The 18,885-nt window shown below is 48.5% G+C and overlaps 1 protein-coding gene across 8 annotated transcripts in view; it reads right to left on the bottom strand.

Annotated features, from left to right (window-relative positions):
- Window positions 1–18,885, bottom strand: part of SHROOM3 (shroom family member 3) — a 154,846-nt gene that overhangs the window by 36,442 nt on the left and 99,519 nt on the right. Inside the window, exons 1-2 of one of the 8 annotated variants that reach the window (XM_052812674.1) lie at window positions 15,385–15,414; window positions 10,383–10,521 (exon numbers count right to left, since the gene is read on the bottom strand). The exons of 3 other annotated variants lie outside the window; for them this stretch is intronic. The gene's annotated coding sequence lies outside the window, so the exon portion shown is untranslated. 4 more of the 8 variants (XM_052812666.1, XM_052812659.1, XM_052812692.1 and 1 more) reach the window with 4 other exon arrangements.

Raw genomic sequence — 18,885 nt, 5'->3', positions numbered from 1 at the left:
CTTGCCAGCATGCATAACTTTGGGGTTTACCTCACAGAGACAAAGAAACGTTAATTAGTGTCTGCATGGGCTCTGGGGTTGTTGTTCGGGGGTAAGAAGGAAATGCAACGGAGTTTTTCCCGAGCCTCTTAAAAAACTATAATTACTGAGCTCTGTGTGGAATGGCGGGCTCAATAAGACATTGAAAACTAATCAGCCAGTCTATAAATAACACCATTAATCAAGCCCAGTGGGGAACACAAGAGATGAGGATCCTTCCACCAGCGAAGCACACACACACCAGGGACGGAGCACAGCAGCTCTTCAGCAGCGGCCACCGCCGGGTGCTTTGCCGGAGAGGACGATACCCATGCAGGGGTACCACTGGCGAGAGCACAGCTGGCTGAGCGGGGAAAATACCTGAGGCCAGCATCAGGGCTGCAGCTGCAGAGGTGGAGACAGCCCCCAAACAGGACCCACAAACCCAGCACCTTTCTTCCCCTTGCAGCTTTCTGCCTCACACTCAGTCAAGCGACCTGACTGCTTATCCCAGAAGATTTTCTAAAGACCTCTCTAAATCGTTTTCTGAGGCATCTCAGGCTAACAGTCAGGAGCGTGCTAATCTCTGCAAAGATACTTCTTCAATCGTAACGTGGAAACGGCCACCCTAGTGCAAAGATGTTGAGGGCCTACCTTGCGTCTTGACTGTCACCACTCACGCCTCCTCCTTAGAGCAACCGTTCTCCTAAAGCTCGAGCTGCGCCCAGGATGGCACAGCGTGATGGCTCTCTGCAACAACACCCAGCCCGCTGGGATGCTCTTTGAGTTTGGGGCTGCACTTTATTTCGGGATGTTGCAAAGTGCCTCACAATTGCATAGCTAAAAAGTATCCCTGGCAAGGAGTGGCCTGCAGTTGTTCTTTTTGTTATCATGTTGTTTCTAAAGCTCGCAAGTGGGAGACAGGAAACCTCGTGTAGTCTATTTAAAACTCCTTTACCTCCCACCTGAGGCTGGCAGCTGCCTCTGAAATATTCCCTTTTCTGCAAAGTTCGTGTTTAATTATGAATTGTTATTTATCCTTGCTGCTTCCATGGTGCCTTTGGTATTTAATACCATACATGTTAATGAGTAGCTGTACAAAGACACCCTGCTTAGCTTTGCCCTCATCTAAAAATATGGCCAGTTATGATTTTTTTCTTGATGCTTGCTCGACAAACAGCGAAAGAATATAGTACTACAGGTTTAAGCCTTTTTTTAAGAAAAGCCTGCTCCTCAGAAGTTTCATTGCCCCACAGCTTGGTTGCCTCTGCCTTGTACGGAAGGCACCAGCCACCAAAAGGAAGAGGCAGTGCCTCTTGATCCACGCGGCAGTATCTCCTCTGCACAGCCAGCGCTGCCTTTTCTGAAGCGAACATCTGCAAAACGTTTCCCTATTTTTTACCACCCTCTTCAGAGCTCTTCAAGAAAGCGTGGGTGGCCTTATTTTATATTAATCAACTCCCTACAAGACTCATTTGCCTGTTGCTGCCATCCGATGTCTCATGTCCTTGCCAAGCCTCCACAATCGCCGCAGAACCAATTCGCTGTTTTAGGGAGATCCTTTGCTTCTGACCGTAGACGACTCTGACCTACTCTGGCCGCCTTATCTGTCTCCTGCGCTGACCTCCCGTTACCTGCATACTTGAAACGTTTCATACCATTAATCTTAACCTTTTGGGCTTTTGGGTCTTCTTTCTCACTTTCTTCAGTCTTCCTTATCCTTATTTATCATCTTCACATTCCAGTACAGATTGGTTTCCTAAATCAAGCCTAGACAATAATTAGTGGGCGTGCGTTTCTCTGCCCAGCAGATCTCCCAACACTTATGTCTGAACCAGCTGATCAATTTCAGCCAGGGTCTGCAGAGATACTATTCTCAATGAATTAAACTCCATGTTTCATAGAAATAGTTCCCTGAGTAATGGAAGTAGCATAAATCATTGCTCTCATTGAGGAAATGCTGCAGTGTGAGCTCAGCTGCCTGGCTACAATTCCCAAGGAGGAGAGAGATTTTACACAGGGAAGCTGTACAAAACCAAACTTCTGAAGCTTTGTCTGCACATAGCATTTTTTTTCCAGCACATCAGCCTTACACTTCTGCCTGCACTACCATCCTGTACTCTGCTTTTCTGCTTAGCTGTCTGTAGTTCCAGGTATAAGTCTAGGATACGGCTGAGGTCATCCATAAACAGCACCTGGAACTATGCTTAAAAATTATTAAAGGGTTTTTTAAAATTTTTCAAAATGGGTATTTTTCTAATGGTTCCACCTCTTGGAGTCACGATTACTTATTTTAAACTAATGCCAGGCTTGCTGCCATGGTAATAGAAGACCTAAGTCCTAGAGGATCAAATGTTAATAGGTTTAGCAATTTTTAATGTCTCATTACTTCTAAGCCCAGTGTTATTCCTAGAAGAGAGGATGGAGCTTAAATTCTGATTTTTAAATCATTTGGGATCGACAGGAGTGTTTATAACCACTATCAGAATTAAAAGCTTTCCTAGAAAAATAACTGCTCACACGCTGATGCTTCTGAAATTGAGATTAAAGCAAGGAACTCGTCTTCCGAGTTCTACAGCAATTTGTAGGCATTTCCTGATATTTTTTCCCTTTGTCTTAAATCAGAACGTAAGAGGCAACCCTCCTCCGCTACAGAAACAGCCAACAGCACAGCACAGACACAAAAATAAGGAGAAGCAGCAACAAAGCGGAACTCGGCTCTGACAACTCTGCAAGGAGGGAGACGAAGGCGTTAAGGCTGCTGTTTGATCCTCATAGTACCCCATGTTACACAATGTCACAGGGTGTCCCGAGATCCCCAGCTCAGCCAAGTGACATAAGGAGAGTTCGGCAGCTTCACCTATGGCTATCCTCATCCCGCAGGCGACGGGCAAGCTCTCAGCAGCTGATGAACTGGAATTACGTCTCCTTGTGAATGAAAACGCCGCCTCCACAACAGTCCCCCATCTCTTGGCAAACAGCAAGCCTTCCTGCCTCCTCCATGCTGTTAAGGAGACGGCTTCCCCGGGCAGGGCTGCAGAAGGGGAGAGAGACCATGCTCATCCCAGGCACCAACCTTGCACTCGCCAGCGGGCATGCTGCTTTGCAGATCCTCCCGCTCCGCCTGAAGTGAAAAGACTGGATTGCTTACGTATTTCTTATTTTGTTACCTCCTGTGGCTGGTCCAGAAATAGCCCCTAATCCACATATCTGTCATGCTCACAGAATCTCCTTTAGCTGAAGTGGAAGTGCTCTGTGTGTCACAGCACAAAGGCCCAGGTCCTCTCCTGGACAGAGCACATGTGGCTCTTAGCTGGCAGCAGCAATATCCGCACAGATTCATTAGTCTGTGCTCACAGGACCCCCAAGCCAGACAAAGAGCCAGGACCAGCTGGACATACGAGGACAAAACATTTTTTCCTCAGAAAAATTCTCGTAAATTGAACTGAAACTTCTCCTTGGAGTGCATGCAGTGTGGACTAAAACTTTTGCTGGGAAAAGTCTCTCAGTTCCTGGGTAAAATCTCTAGCCTGCCCCTTAGGACACTCACCCGAGATGGGGAAGAGCCAGGTTCAAGTCCACAGTCTAATAAGGCAGATAAGGAATTCAAGGCCGTTTCATGGACACCTCAAAATGCAACAGGCTCCACCTGTGAAAACCACTGGAAGGACTTTTTCATCCTAACGCAGAGCAAGACAGGTTTTGAAATCTCAGTAAGGCTCATGGAGCACATGAATCTTGGGACCAAATTAGGTCTTCTTCCCAGAGTTCTGCAGCAAGATCCAAGTCTCACGTAGAAACAATAATATCCACATCTTGGATTCAGATGGGTCAGTAAAGCTTAGGGAAAAAAACCCACACAACCCAAATCCATTCAGAGCGATGCTGGCTGCTGTGTCTAAGAAACAGGACTATTTAATACTTTTTTTTTTCTGTACGCATCACGGGCACATCCATGCTGATATCTGTTAAGGCAGGATTACTAGAGCTGATCTTCGTGCCATAAGCCAATCGCCAAAAGAGAAAAGAAGAAATTTTCCAGGAACAGTGCAAAGGCAGCTTGTGCTTTTCTAAACGCACAGGCCATTGCTTGAAGGCAAATTAAAAGGCTAAGAAATTATGGAGCTGTCTTGGGATGGTGAACTTTAGATGGATACATCTCACATTCAAGCACCCATCACTTTCAATCTCATGGCTCATACATGGTCATGCTGAGCACGCGGTATTTCAGGGCAAAGAAACACAGAGGCCAAGAAGTCACTTGGAATTAATTCAGACTCGCAGCTTTCCTTCTAGGAGGGCTCTTCACTTACGCAACTGCAACTTAAACAACTTCAGTGAGTGCTGACCTTCAGGTCCACCAAGAAAAAGTCTGGAGAAAGGAGACCGCATTTTGACTGTGCAATACTGTCTAGTCCTACTTGTCCGATGTTTTTCTGGCTTTCCATTTTCTCTGAAAATGGATGGGTTTTGTTTGACCTGACCTCAATCCCACAATCTGGCCACGCTGTGTTTGCACAGACCCACACAAACGCACAAACAAGCTGCTTCGGCGCCATACCTGTTTGCAAGCAGAGATCTGAAAGGAGTATTCGCATTCATTTGGGTTCCTCACTTCATTTGGTATTGGCCGAGGGATCTTTGAGAAAATGAACTCCCTCTTTGTCTGTGAGAGAGACCTAATCCTCGTTTTGCCCTGGAGGATTACTGGGTACTTAGAAAGGCACTCACATGCACATTTTTGGTTTGTGCCAGCTGCATTTGGGTCCACAATATGTAGCATTTCACTTCGGTCTTTAGGTTTGACAATAGGCATTCCACTGCACCCAGACCTCGACCCCAGAGACTGCCACCCTTTTAAAGACACCCTAAATCAACGCTTTTTGAAATGTGGGCCTTCCCCTGCTTTGCATGAGTAGTTCACCCTCAGACAGCGCGTGTGAATTCAGCGTGCAGGCAGGCAGCTGGGCACGCAGCCCTGAAGACCAGAGTCCTTTCTTGTGCTGCTGAGCCAGCGGTCGGAGTGCATGGTTCCCTGCGTGGTCCTGCCAAAAAGACCTGGACCCTAGCTGGAAGGAAGAACCTGTAGGGCTGAGAAATTAGCTTTTATCCCTAGTCAATTCCTGGCTTTTGGTAATAGAATTTTACGGTTATACTCAATTATAGCTTACTGTTTGTGCCACAGTACCACCCAGAGAGCCTGCCTGTTCAGGCACTGGAGTCCACAATTCCTGGGTTGTACACACGCACCAACGCTGCGCATAGCTGGGCTTTTACCGCTGTGGCTGTCTGTGCACAAGGTGGGTTTGTCGCTGGCCATGATTTTGCTCTACCCATCAAGCTCAGGAGCCTTTACAGCCTACTGGTGTTCCCACATGGGTAAAGTGTGCTCTGTGCAGCTCTGGCCCAAATCTTTCTGGGATTGTGGCTTAGTTCTGTAAAGTAGAAATTCGGGATGTAGTTCAATGGAAGTAAAGGACTCTCATGTTCAGCTGGTGTAAATTAGCACCGACTTGAGCAGCACCGTGCCTGCTCAGGGGAGATCTCACCTTCTCAGGAGGTGAGACTGGAGAGGTTACGACTGTCTCGGTCTGACAAATGGTACCGCCACAAAAGAGCGGAGTGCAATCTGCCCTGCACCCCGACTCTACTTGCAAGTGAAATGCTTTCCTGCACCTTGTACTCAGAGAGTTTTAACCCCCTTAGAAAACAGGTCTAGCTACTTATTGTGTTAAAACAAAAGTAAAAATACAGAGGAATGACATTGTCATTCTATTCTACCCCAGGACTAACAGGACTATCTATAGACTTGCTCTTGACCATTACTGAAAATCCCTTTGAGTTTTTTTCAGAGACATCAAGTCACACCGGCCTTTGGGGATGCTGTGGGATTTGCTTGGGGAATCAGAGCATCACCCCCCTTCATGGGCTGTTCAGGACCAGGAGGCCACGAGGAATAATCTTTCAGACCTGGCCATAAAGGACTGTGATCAACTCTCTCTGAGGTGCAGAAGTGCTCAGATCTGTTAGTCAGAGGTGCCCAAAATGAAGTCGATGTACTGCAGAGCTCACACAAGCAGAAGGATCGTTAACACCTCTGTCCCTTTAAGGACCATGACTACTGCACACAGGTAAAATAGTAACGTTATCCTTACAGGTTCTGGGGTATCCCAACACTGAGCATGCTGATCAAAAGTAATTTTGTATAAATTACAACATTTAACTTTTCTTACATAACACAAAACAAAGCACAAACCAGCTCTAAAGGACAAGTGTAAATGACAAAAAATAATTGCAGCTCCTATGAAGAAAGGCAGCCATAAGAAGGAAGCAAAAGTCATACTCATATAAAATAATGACTGGTTTCCACCTTAGGATTAAAGAATTAAAATGATTCCATGGGAAAAGACTACAAGCCCTCTATGCTGAAAAAATAGTTATGTTCACAGAGAGAGATTCAATAAGCAGAAGATATTTTCCCAGGATTACTGTTTTTACACTCACCCTTCAGAACAGTGATATTTTCCAGATACAAAAGGGCCATCCTAAGGAGGGGTCTGAATGTCAGGCAAGACGTGTCCCACCTGGGACCTGGCCATGGGGTGCAGACCCGAGACCTGAAAGGCAAGACTAGCCCTCAGCGGGAACCTTTTCCAACAGCATGTAGCAGCTGGGGCCAGACTCGATCTGCTGGTGCCGTGGTTTGCGTGAGCACTGCCTAATATGTTAAAGGCAAAACAAACTAGGTCAGTTCAGACCAACAATTTAAATGGTTTAAAGCTAAAGATTAAGGGAGTGCTTACACGAACCGTTCCAGTGGCAGATGGATGAGATCTCTGGCACTGATCAGCAAGCGAGGACATTAATCTCTTCCGCCAGCACAGCTGGATCTCTCTTCCTGGCTTGCATACGCATTGCACTTTAAGGAACACATCCTGAACTTTTACCCTAGCAGCTCTCCTTTGAAAATATGGATGTTACTGAAGTGCTGGAACAGTAACTCAGCTATTTTTTAAAAACTGGTCTCAGCGGTTGGTACTGAGCGAGTAACAACCTGAGCATCTATTCAGAGGGGGCAGAAGAAAGCCTCATATTCACATTTGTCACAGGCATGGCGGACATTCAGCATCAAGAACAACTCAAGTCTGCAGCTGAGTTGTCTCTCTGCTCTCTAACCTGATTATTTTGCAGTGTTTCCTGGTATGCCAGATTTTAATTGCAGTAACTTGAGGGGTGGAGTGCATTTTACAGGCCTAAATCACCTTGACGGGTGTAGCAATGCCTAATCCCCAGAATATGAGCTACATCTTATGAGCTGCTTCTCCATCCCACTCACCCACCTCTTCCCGGACAAATTCCTGAATCCCTTCCTCAACACAGCATCCATTTACTTCCTCAGGACTTCAGAAGATTCGCTCAGGTGAGAAATGAGTACAGATTGAGTAAGGAGATAAGGATTTGACCAGCTGCTTTACAAAACACAATCTCTGCAGCACCTGCAGCACCATTTTGCACAGAGTTCAGACACTTGTAGCTCTCAGGGACTGTAGTATAGAAAAGCAAAGAGAAAAATATGGTTACTACAGGACGCAGCTGTGCCTATTAGTTGTCTGTCTATCCCTGAGGCAAGAAACGCTGCCGTTGGTTCATCATACCTCCACTGCACCATGTTAACTGGACAAGTCCAGTGGAAAACCAATATACCGGTCCAGGGAGGGCACAAAAATAGCCTGGCAACAGCAGAAAGACTTGAGCTTTTCAGGTACGTACAGAGTCCACAGAGTGTGATATAAGCACACTGCAAACAAAAGCCTGCTGAATACAGCAGAGTTGCAGTCTGGCTGATCGCCTCCTTGCATTTTTATTTTTAAAGAGTTCAGTGAGTTTGCTGTGGTTGCTGTCCCCCTGCAGCACTGCTATCACAGCTTTTTCATAACTTCAGCTATAAACGCAGCTATAAATCAATGCGGGCAGCACAGCCCATGGAAGTGAAGCCATTCGAGTTACAACAGTGTGCGCAAGCTAAGGCTCTGCCCTCTGAGCATTTTGGGATTCTTTGACTTCTGATGAGAGTGCCCAAGGCGAGATACAGAAATGCTGGCTGCTAAGCTAAAAAATAAATAAATATCTGTTTGTCACTCAAATTATTTTTAGCATCTGCCAGTCCGGCAGAGATGAGAGCTATCTGACAAGAGTTTGGAAAAGGATGAGGACTGCAGCCATGACAAGACACATCAGATGAGAGAGGAACCCTTGGCCCCTCTCGCCTGGCGCTATGCCCCAGTGCATCCCCACTGTGCTCACACAAACCACCTCAAAGGAGGAACCGGCCTTCCCGACTCCACTCCCTCCCGGCAGCAACGGAGGCCCCCAGCACCTGCGGCTCCTCCAACAAAGGCAAGGGCCCGCCACCTACCCCTGCCCTGCGAGGCTAGCTGGAGTGGGGGGCGGTGGGGGGCCGGCCACCCCGATCCCGGTGCCGGCGGTGCGGGCAAGGCGGCCCCACCGCACATTCCTGCCGCCAGCGGTGAGGGGTAGGCTTGGGGGACGTGCACAAAGCAGCTGGTTTTAAAAAAGAGGCGGGAGGGAGGTGAAGAATAGGGAGGACTGTAAGCGACAATAAAGCAATTATTCCAGTTTCAGCAGGCTGGGGAAGCATTGTAAGGGTGGAAAAGACAAGTGGGCTCGAGTCTCATGATTAGCACCAAGCGGAGATGGATGAGAAACGAACACCGGAGCCACAAAAACCTTCGCAGTTGCCAGCAGCCAGGTCTCAGCCCCTGGTGGGATGCCGCCTGTCTTTGCACGGCACAGCTAAGTAAATAGTTCTCTCTCTCTACATGACGAAGTCTTATACAGCCTGCATTAGAAACAGGATTAGTAACATCATCACTGATATGTGAACAACTGCTAAGCGTAAAGAGTCATGAACATTTTTCTTTCAACCACAGGACTGGGGAATGTAGAAATTTCAGGCCATTTAGGAGCACAAACAGACCTCTGCCATCCTCCTGCTGAAAGGATACTACAAGCATCTTTCCTGTACACAGCCCTATGTGTGGGAGCTCTTCTGTGCGCCCTGCCAACAGGAAAACTCTTCCCCATCACCTTGTCTACTGTGTTTTGGTCTGACGATCCTGAGTCCATACCCAAATCATTCCTCGGGCTCAAAGCAAGATCTGAAGTTGGGAGTTCAGATGTTCTACTGCGTGCACTGCAGGGCTGGATTAGCACCCGCAGAGGCCGGGGGATGCTCACACACTCACCTGGATGATGTCAGGGTCTTCCCTGGTGATGCTGCCCTTGAGTACCAATGGGGCAAAGCACCTCCAGGAACAATTAAGAGACATTACACTACAGATCACCATATGGCTTTGATTTCCAGGGAAATATCTCAAATCCTGCTGGGTTCCCAGGAACATGAAGGTGCTACTCTGTAGATAAAGAACCTTTCACAGCTCTTGGGAAACCCAGAACACCCCACTTAGCCTAAATGCCTATCAGCCTTTAATGGGGCTTTCCTCAGAAGTCACTTAAGACACATCTCAAAAATCCACCCAAAACCACTCTGTCTGAAACAGTATGAACTGCTTTTCCTTAGAGCAGCTCCAAGCAGATTAAGACCCTATGGAGGAGATGACCACGCACTGCAGTGCCAACTGGCAGTCTGACTTGAGGTCTTTCACAGCTAAGCAGAAGGCAGCCATTTACAAGTTAATGAAAGACAGCTCACGTGAAAAATTATTATTTCCCACTGTGAACACCAGCACCCTCTTAAAAGAAGCTGCATCTTTGCTAGGGACACGCGGTGATCTGTAGTCACAGTCTGGAAATCTCTGCTCTGCATGTCAATAGGAAAAAGGGGAACAATACATATCCCCAGCCTCAGTCTCTCCTCGTACACAGGACATGCTGTGACCATCCTCATTAAAAGAAAAACACCTCCAAAATTAAGTCTCGGTGGAGCCAGTCCCAAACACAAATTATCATTTGAGTCGGAAGTGCCAAACTCTTTCACAGAGTGAACAGCAAACCCAAATCCTATTAAGAAGCCATCAGTGTCGATATTTATTTCTCACGAATCAGGGACAAGTAGCCTAATAAATGGTGTCAGACTGAGCCTGGTGAGATGGAAGAGGAAGGGGATAGCCTTGGGGAAAGGACATGACATAATCAGCATCGCCTCTGCAAAACCCTTGACAGAAACAAGGTAGTAAACTCATTAGCCACTTAGAAACTAAGCTCCTTTTTTGCTTCGCACAGTGATAGCCCACAGTTTCCAGTCTGAAGGTTTGGCATCCTTCACAAGAAACCCACTGGGCCCCATAAAATCTTTTCCTTTCAGTCTACCTCTCAACACACACCTCTCTCTGGTCCGGACAGGCTTTGCTGGCTTAACTGCTCTCTTCCCTGACACAGAGCAGCACCATCCTGAGGTCTGGACTGCAGTGCACTAAGCACTCAAATCAGCATGGTGTAAGAGAGCTTCCAGGCAAAAGATGTCTGCACAGGAAGACAAACAAATAAAACAATGATTTCACAAGGCAAACTCCTTGGCTGCAAGAGCCACTTCAAATATTGCAGCTTCTCCTTCTCCCTGTGGATCGTTCCTGCCCCTTGGTAGTGGTATACACCGTCTCATCTAGCGTGCTAACAGCACCATTCGTGCAGCTGCACAGCAAACCAAGGAAGGGAACCAGCCCAGCTTAACTACTGCCAGATGACCCTGCTGAAGGTGCCTGTGCCAGAGCCCAGAAACAGACCCAGCTTTCCTCTGCACCTCATCACAAAAACAAGTTCACGTTGGGTGAAACACAATGACGGTGCCAGGTCTTTCAATTGATGTAGCTCAGTGAAGATATGTGGATTTATATTTGCCCCTCGCTTGAGACACAGGCAAAATTTCGGTTTTGTTTATATGCTGTTGCTTGGCCTTCTTTTACCCCTGCATTTTCTTGTTTCTCTTTAATGCTTGCTGCCCTATTCCTCATCCTCTGCACCTGGGATCTAATAATCTGCCTGGAACGGCCAGGACCAATACATACCCTTAACAGACAAATTGTTGGGAAATCCGCTTAAAAAGAACGCGTGAGCTGCATAACAATATGGTTTCCTTCTCCCTGCCTAGATGGGAAAACACAATATTAAGACAAATATACTCCAGGCTTGATCTTTCCATCACGGCGGTAGCTTAGTTTTTAGAGCCATGCCTTACAGCACATATTTGCTCCCATCTATCCAGGGAAACTTAAGCTGCCATAGCACGATTAGGATGCGGCCATCTTGCACGGGGGGCCCTGGGGCCCTGTCCCCACTAGAACTGTACTGTGCACTGGCCATCAGTTATCATCACGTACTTTACTTAAATTAGTCTGAAATGGAGTCTGTCTCCAGCCTGGAGCCTGTTTGTAACTGCAAAGGAATCTGTGCCCTCCGTAACACACGAGACGTGATCAGGTCACTGCTGGAGAGCACTTGGCCTGGCTATTTTTATTGTCTGCCCAAATACTTTTCTTCAACGCCGTTTTAGGTTGCTGAAAGAATAGTAAAGATGAGAATTTTTTAAAAAACAGATACACTGATAATCCATAGGAATTGTGTCCTTTTAACTTTTGGATGTTTCTCAAATCTTTGCCCTGTTGCCAGGATGCAGAAGGCATTCTGAAGTCACAACATGATGAAATCTAATCAGGGTGAAGTGGGCTGGTTTCATTTTCATCAGATTCCTCTTTCAAAGGCACAAATTTACCCTTCTGATCCTTCTCTCTACCACTAGAACTGAGCCGATACAGCAGTTACTGCTACATCAAAAAAAACACCCAACCCTCTTCCATCAAGAACAACTGATGGCTGAAATTCTTCATGTTTCTTTAAACCCAGAGAACAGTGCCACTAATTCAAGCACTGGTGCAACTAGAATGTAAAGGATTAGAGAAATGGCTTGCATCTGAATGCAGGCAAGCGTGCATCACATCACTGTTAGCCAACCTTTTCACTCAAGTTAAACTTGGTAACAACCCCCCTAAATCATCACTTTCAAACATACGCAGTCTTTTCTTATGTGTCTCTTCTTTCTGCTTGGGTATCACAAAGTTTTAGATATTTATATCCTCTTGCAACTCTGGGTTCTTTGGAGGGAATCACCTATTTTCAACACAGCACTTGCCAGGAAAAGGGAAATGTCTGCGAAGACAAGCATGCAAATTGACAGTTTGCATCCTTCTCGGTCTCCTCTACAGGACAGATGACCCTTGGGGAACATCCCTGTTGCATCCACAAGAGAGAGGCAGCCGCAGTGACAGGAGAAGGGTGACCCACTCTCTGCTTGATTGCCACTGTCAAAATGAGGGACGGTGCCATCCCGGAGGCTGTCAGACAGGATGGCTGAGACAGCGGGAGGCTGTGAAATCCTACTTCTGGAGTGGAGTCAGGGCTTGTCTAAAACTGGTACAAGAATTAGGGAAACACTGTCATTGTCTCTGCCCTGGTTTACAGGAGTTTAGCCGAGCTCTACGTATTGTTCATTCAGGGCAATACGCTTTATCCCCACTGTGCAGCTTGCTTGTATGCCCGGTGATATAAAGGTAGTCTTTGTGTGGCAAGACTCAAGACTCCCAACTGCACTCTTACAGGAATCCAGAGCACAAATAAGCTTCCACTTGGGGACATTCATGAATAAGCATTTATAAAGGGCAATTAGTACTTAATTTCAAATGTTTGAGCTGTCACAGATTTGGGGCTAGGTCTGCAGCTAGCAAAAATCAGCTTCATTCCATTTCCACATTGATAACAGGTTTTCCTTCCCAGCAACTCCAGCATCTGATAGGCTGTGAGTAGTGTGGCTACTGTGGGCCTGATCCTGCTGACCATAAGCCATTCTCTATTCCCACATCCATTAAAGTCAGCCACCTTGCCACTGTGAGCACCAAGAACTCATCACATCAGTTCTGCTGAAAGGGTCAAGTCAGCCTACCCAGGTTTAAAATTGAGTAGGCGTTGTTGCATCAAGGCCCTCCAAACAAGGGTTCAGCCTTCACCCCTTCCCCTACACCCATAACATCATTCCGGCAGCAGAGGTACTGCAGTCTTCACCTGGATGTCCAAAGGCCAGACACTGAGCCATGGTTACCAAACACCCAGTGCTGGTCATGATAACTCTTTGTCTAAACAAATGTTAGCCAAGCTAGCAATTCTGGTGGGAATCACTCAGGGCTAGGGAAGAGTGGCATTATAAAATACTCCGTTTGACGTCATATCCTACTTATTTATTTACTTATACCGCCACTGAGGTGAGGAAGCCCAGGAATGGACCAGGCCCCACTGTGCCAGATGCTCTGCAAACACCACAGTGAAGGACAATTGCTCACCCAGAGGGCTTACCATTAAAGTAACTAAACAAATGCAGAAAGGATGTTTTCCCCATCACTGCTGTTCCCGCAGCACCCTTCTGGAGTCCGTCCGCTCACCGACACCGACTGCATCCTACTGCAAGGAGCACAGCTTTTCTGTCATTGCTGCCAAGAGCTAGACCACTATGCAGAGGGAGAAGGGCTATACATCACACTGCTTTTCTTCTCACAAAAAATCCGGGGTCTGCTTGTTTGCCGTCTACTGAACACAGGGACATTTGACGAGGCTCTTGGCTGCTGCAGAATCACAGCTTGCCTGTCTCCCAGAGGCAAGACTCCCACCTGCCACGGTAGCAGCCCTCTCTGCAGAGCAATGCCAGGGAGGCTGGAGCTGACTGTGTACGTAGTTGTTGGCTTCTTAGCAATGTTTTATAGCTAAACTTCTGGCCTGCTGATCTCTGGAAGAAAAGCCTCTGTGATTATTAAATGTCAGCCTGAACTTTCCCATAAAAATTACAGTATTCCTTATTTCAGTCAAACTGAACTTCCCTCTTCGATTTAAGAACCACAGGTGCCAAGCACCATTCAATATGGGCCAACAAGCTTTCAATCCTCTAAATCCCCATATTATGGGCCTGCAGGAGCACCCCTCTCTCTCCGAATTGTAGGCTGGCCTGGACTTCACCTCTCTTAGTCAAAGGAGTTTTAGGGCATTGATTTTTCCCTAACATTGCTCCTGCTGGAGTCAAGGAAAATCTCAACAAGCACCCACCAGGACCTGAGTCAGGCCTTCACTGCTGAGAAAATACACTGGGCTGCTGAGATTCACCCCCCACCCCGGCTTGCTGGGCAAAAGACAGCAAAACATGACTGAGGCTTGGGATGAAAAATGCACATGCTTCAATGTGTGCTGCTGGTGTCACCTAATGGGCAGGGAGCACTGAACGGATAGGAAATTTAAGGCTGGGTATAGGCAGAAGAACATGCAGAGGTCAGTCTTTAAAAGGCATTATAGCAGGGAATGAGAAAAACAGACCTCTGGACTTTCTGGGCAGAAGAAACTGAGGAGAAAGCTGGAGTGAAGGCAAATGGGTAAATGAGGTCTGTGGGTCACGGTCCTCCCAAATTTACAAAGAAAGATGCTGGCTGATAATGTTACATTTGAAAAGAATTCTGTTCTTAGCCATTTTAAGGAGTCTGTGGGTCATTCCAACCAGGTGATAAAACTTCTCAGCTTCTGTCCCAGTATCTCATTGCAAGGTGCCTGCCAGCAGAACTACCTCCAAGAACACTACACTACTTACTAAAACATGCAGCAGCCACGAGGCGCGCGCAAACAAGAAACCTCCTGCTGTTCAGGTGCCCAGCAATTTCCTCTAGAGAAAGTACTGTAAACGGACCCTTCCAACACCGCTGCCCTCGCCCAGCTGCACCACGGACAGCCGAACGACGTGGTCCTAGAGGCGTGCGTGCAACCAGAGCAAAAAGACGGGGTTTAAATCACACCTGCGGAATCCCTCCGAATAACGAGCTTTCACGTGTGGGCACAGGGAAGCGCGGCACGCCGGGGTCTGATCCTACACCCCTTCCCTCCCTGCATCCCGAGGCTCCAAAAAACCCCAAAGGAGAAGACAGCACCTGGAACGGGAGGGGGCGGCCGCCCCCAACCGCCCTCCCCGGGGCGGCTCCGCCGGTGCCAGCCGGGCTCCGGGGCCGCCGCCCTTTGTTAGCCCGCCCTGCCCTGCCCGCCCCCGGCTCCCCTATCCTTGCGGCGGGAGATCGTGTCCCCCCCCCCGCACCCCGGGCACCCCGGTCTCCATCCCCCACGCCGCCCGCAGCACCCCGGCCGCCGTGCCGCGACCCCCCCCCCGCCCCGGCACCACCGCTGCAGCCCGGTCCCCGCCGCATCCCCGGCCGCCGCGCACCGCCCCGTAGCCCGCTCCCCACGCACCCCGGCCGCCGTGCATCCCCCGCCGCCAGCCCGCTGCTCCCCGGTCCCCGCAGCGGCCGCACTCACCGTGCCCCGGGGCGCCGGCAGCTCCCGGCGGCGGCGGCGCCGCGCTCACAGCCGCGCCGGGCGAGGGCGCCGGAGCCCGGCGGCGGCTCCTCCGGCCGCCCCCGGCAGGTGCCGCGGCGGGCAGCCCGCCCCCAGCACCGCCCCGCCGGCCCGGCCCGGGGTTGCCTCGGGGGAGAAGCGGCCTTGCGAGGGCCGGGGGAGGCCGCAGGAAGGCTGCAGGCTGAAGGCTCCTGCAGGCTGTTGGGGCGGGGATCCCCCCGGGGCTCGCCGCCTCCCCTCAGCACCCAGCGCGGGGTGCTGGGGCGAGGATCCGAGGCCGAGGGGCAGCCCGCGGCTCTGCCCACCGCATCTTGCCGCTGCACCCTACCGCAGCCGCACGGCCCGGCCGCTGGTCACCACGGCCTGAGCCAGATGCGGCCGAAACGCGCATCGGTCCTCAGTGTAGCGGGACCGACTCATGCTGCCTTGCGCTTTTTATGGCCGCGATGGCTGGCTGGGCTGAAAATCAGCAGTCGCACGCTGCAAAAATTGGCTGGGTACCGAGCTCTCCCTCCCCGCACGGCTCCTCTGGGCCTGTGCCACCGGCATGAACTCGGCCTGAGCTCCCGTCCGGTCGTGGTGCGCAGACCTCGGAGAACTGGGCTCTCTCCAAAGCACCGCCATCCTTTCCCCGACCTGTCCCGGTAAACGTCCAGTCCCACCATCCTGTAAATCGGAGGCCGCTGGGCTGCATTGTGGGTGCTTCTGACGGCACGCTGATCCCGCGCTATTGCAGTCCTCAAGAGCGAGTCTCACCAGCCACTGCAAGCCATGTTAACGCAAGGGGTGGCTTTAACAGCATCTGCTGTCACCTACTAGGTTTGTTTCATAGAGGACATTTAATCAGCAAATGAGCTGTATTAAATTAATTTAAAAGCTACATGAAGCTGAACTGTTATATCTCATGAAGGAAGATGACAGGAAGAGACAAGATAAATAAACCTTTCTCATTTCTCATATTTGCTGTGAATAACTGGAAAGAACCTTTCAAGCCATGAAATGATTTGTGTTACACACAGGGGAAGGAGTTAAAGTTCTAAAGCAGAAATTTGTACTTCTAATGCCCTGTTCTTGGCTGGTGTAAAACCAGCACAGTGCCACTACTGAGCCAAGCTGGTTTACGTCTAGGAATTAAAGTGGTCAGACTTCATGTCATGGAAGTCTTCCTGGCTGAAGACTGCAGGATTTCACTTTCCCATTCCCAGTGCTGACAGATTTTGCAGGTGAAATGAAATCGGTTTCTGCTTTCCCTCCCTGCCACTTGCCATCTACCTTCCTGTCCTTTTGATGCCTAACACCTTCCTCTCTCCCTTTCTGCCCTGTATCCTCCTTTAGGACTCCTGGGTTTTTATCTAGTAGCTGTTTCCTCTCGAGAGGTGGCTCCACGTTCACCCTTGTTCTTTGGATTTGCACATGGATGTGAATAAAGACCCGCTCCTGACACTACGGACTTTAATACCACTTCACTCAAACTCCTCTGCAAGCTGCTGGGAGCACCAGCGGGCCGTGCAGAAGGAAGATGGCAAGTCCGCGGGGGAACATGATGCATATTCACTGAAGGGAAGAAAATACTTTTTGACCGCAAAGAGGTGAGCAAAGGAGATGCTGGAAAAGCTGCCCTTCACAACATGAGTATCTGGCCCCTAATGGATCTTTTATCCGGGAATGTCTGAAGGCCATCCAAAAGTATCCCTATTTTATGGAGGAAGAAATTAATATTTTATAGAGGGAGGAAAAGGGATGTGCCCTTAATTCAAGTGGGAAAGGATCCCACTCCCCAATGTGCTCTTCACAAGAAAGAGGCTTCCCTGAAGCCGTTTACTCACCACCGTTAAGCTATCATAAAAGTTTACATGGATAGTTTTATTTCAATTCATAAGTAACTTATTCTGTCTTAGCCTAAAATGGTTCCTGTCGGTCTTATTTGAACTAAAATATTCTACTCCCCCAAAATAATAAAAGTGGCTTAATGGCCTTTTGCACAGGTGCATCTCTATCAGGTTAAATTATGTTCAGCCAGTGCTACTTTTCATGCTGACATCTCTTTCTCTGTCTGCTAACTCATAATCACCAGCCTAAAATGCTTAATGTTTAAGATGATGCATAAATCGTAGAGCCTGTGATAAACCAGCATGTGAGATGCAGAAGAAACACTTGAGGTGACGTTATAAAGGCAGTAAGCGTTAGCTGTGAGTCTTAATTATGAAAGCCATCATGAAGCGGCAACTCTCACAGCAGAGTAAGTACCATTTCCTGTATTTTTTTCACTTGTGCTTCCTAATGAAAAATATTTGTCTCTGTAAAATCCGGCGTGCTATCACACACCTGGATACAGCCCCGGTTTGCGATGACTTTGAGCACGCTACACAGTTAGCATGGCCATCACAGTCAGATTTCCACTGGGGGACAACAACATACTCCTCCCGTGCTCATGCCGAAGGGGATATGCCATCAAAATGGGTTAATAATTTAAAAAGCTCTAATTGCTATCTTACGACATGAAAAGTCAGGTTTTGGAAACAGGATTAAACAGCCTGGTAATAATGATGAGGGAAGATTACTCAGGTGACGCCTGCCCTCCGGTTCCCTTTCCAGGCAAGGGTCCCTTTCTGATCTGAACCAAACACACCCATCGCCCAGCTAAAAAGCCGATCGCTTTATCCACAAGCTCACACTGCCAGCAGAGCTCCTGCTTGCAAACGTCATTCAGTTAAAGGCGTGACTTCTGCTATCACCTCTCCTGGGCGTGATTTCTCTCTCTGACTGGAAAGCTACGTGGAACGCTGTATTTTCCCACACCAGCACATGCACTGTATGCCACCTGTTCAGGATCATTCCATCAGGAGCCAGATGGACAATAATTTGCTTCATGAAATGATTCCAGATGGTATAATTGAGATTTTAAACACTTCAAGAGTACTTTGCATCTTGGCCAGCAACTCTGAGAGATACTGCATGGTAAACAGTTTCTCAGAAGTTACCAGGCAATGAAACAAAGTCCTTTTTGGGATGTAATCATAAAAGCTCATGAACATTTGTCCTTCTGTGATAAAAACAACAACAAAAAAATTACCACCCATAGCATAAACCTGAGGCTCCCCATAGCCTTGGAGTATTTATTTAAGCATTATGTACTTATGATAGCACAGGTACTCACCCTGAGGCAGACGACAGGCAGCTAGTCCAAGTGGGAATTAACTATGAGGGATCATTACAAGCACATAGTGCTGACAAAAGGAAACCTTCAACACAACTTCCAGCCATACCACCCTGGAGCGATGACCGCAGCTTTCCTTCTAGACTAAACAGGCGTGGGTCAGGCAAACATCCACGCTGGGGAGCTGAGGTGCTGCAGGTAGCTCTGGCTGACGGACAGCCACATCTAGGAGGTTCTCAGTGTCCACAGCTCACCTTGTGTCTTTCCTACATCAGCAACGCTACTTCTATTTTGCGTTAGACGGC

Source organism: Harpia harpyja, chromosome 2 (genome assembly GCF_026419915.1).
Source record: "Harpia harpyja isolate bHarHar1 chromosome 2, bHarHar1 primary haplotype, whole genome shotgun sequence".
In the NCBI taxonomy this organism is placed as follows: Eukaryota; Metazoa; Chordata; class Aves; order Accipitriformes; family Accipitridae; genus Harpia; species Harpia harpyja.
The sequence above is the reverse complement of the archived record's forward strand: the minus strand, read 5'-3'. Positions and strand labels throughout refer to the sequence as shown.